Source organism: Quercus robur, chromosome 7, assembly GCF_932294415.1.
Source record: "Quercus robur chromosome 7, dhQueRobu3.1, whole genome shotgun sequence".
Taxonomy (NCBI): domain Eukaryota; kingdom Viridiplantae; phylum Streptophyta; class Magnoliopsida; order Fagales; family Fagaceae; genus Quercus; species Quercus robur.
In genome coordinates, this window is record NC_065540.1 from 46,837,176 (window position 1) to 46,838,788 (window position 1,613).

The 1,613-nt window shown below is 40.5% G+C and overlaps 1 pseudogene; it reads left to right on the forward strand.

Moving 5' to 3' along the window:
- On the forward strand, positions 1 to 1,613 carry LOC126693706 (uncharacterized acetyltransferase At3g50280-like; annotated as a pseudogene).

The window sequence follows — 1,613 nt, forward strand, 5'->3', positions numbered from 1 at the left end:
AGTAATGTTTATTTCACACATATTCTGTCAAGAGTAATGTTTATTTCACACATATTTTGAATCATGTCTATTTCACAGATATTTTTCATACGGTATCATAAAGCTCCTTGCACTCATCTAGTAGCAGTAGTTTGAAGCAGAGATGACACACATTCGCTTCATATCCACCAGTACCATTCAGGCAGCATCGAGTCCCAAAGAGTTAACTCGAAGGATTGACTTAACTCCATGGGATCTCCAGCTGCTCTTAGTTGATCATATCCAAAAGGGTCTCCTTTTCTTCAAACCTACACCTTCACAAGAAAAAGAACTACAAGCTAGCAGTGTGATTGATCACCTAAAAGACTGTGTCCCGCACATTAGATATATTCTACCCTCTTGCTGGTCGCCTTGTCATGGTTGAAAACGATGATGACAAGACCACCTCTTTCTTTGTTGATTGCAATAACCTTGGAGCCCAATTTGTTCATGCGGTGGCTGATGATGTTACTGTGGCAGATATCCTTGATCCCATATATGTTCCAGACATTGTCAACTCCTTCTTTCTGATGAATGGCGTATTGAACTACCAAGGCATTTCCAAGCCATTGTTAGCTGTGCAGGTAACTGAGCTTGTTGATGGTATTTTCATCGGCTGCACTTAAACCATTGTGTAGTCGATGGTAGTCCATTTTGGCATTTCTTTAACACTTGGTCTGAAATATCTAGAGGAAATAATATTGATCCCACGTCACAATCTCCTCCAATTTTCCAACGTTGTTATTTTGATGGTATTATCGATTTCCCACTTCATATTCCTTTCCATCAGAATGAAATCTCTGATGAGAGGTCCTTTCCTACACCTCTCAAACAAAAAGTTTTTCATTTTTCCAAGGAGAAAATCGCACAACTCAAAGCAAAAGCCAATGCTGAAATGGGCACCACCACCATCTCGTCCCTTCAAGCAGTAATGGGTCATCTTTGGCGAGCTGTGGTTCGCAGCCGGCATTACAAGGATAATCAAGAGGTTCATTACAGTTTACTTGTGGGAGTGAGGCAAAGAATACAACCACCATTGCCAGCTGAGTACGTAGGAAATGCAGTTTTATATGGGAACATAACAACTACCGTAGACAATCTTCTTGATCATGGACTAGGCTGGGTGGCTTGGCAAATAAATACGGCAGTTGCTTCTCAAACGGCAGAAGAAGTGAAGAAGTATATAGAGGATTGGGTAAACTCCCCAAAGACATTTAAATTTAGTGCCGTAACAAGTAATGCAATGATCACTGGAAGCTCGCCGCGATTCAATGTGTATGGTAATGACTTTGGCTGGGGAAGACCTATTGCTGTGCGAAGTGGTGTTAGCAATAAGTATGATGGAAAGTTAACAGTGTTTCCTGGGATAGAAGAAGGAAGCATGGATTTTGAAGCTTGTTTTTCACCAGAGACATTGTAGGCTATGGGCCTATGGCAAATGATGCAGAGTTCATGGAGGCTTTAGCCTCATAAAATTTTTGTTGTGAACCTTCTTTAACACGGAAATGTTGGAAATGCAATTTGAAATTACAAGCCTCTAGATGTTGTTGGTGATCTTCAATGTTCTTGAAAAATATGTGATGCAAAACTTAATG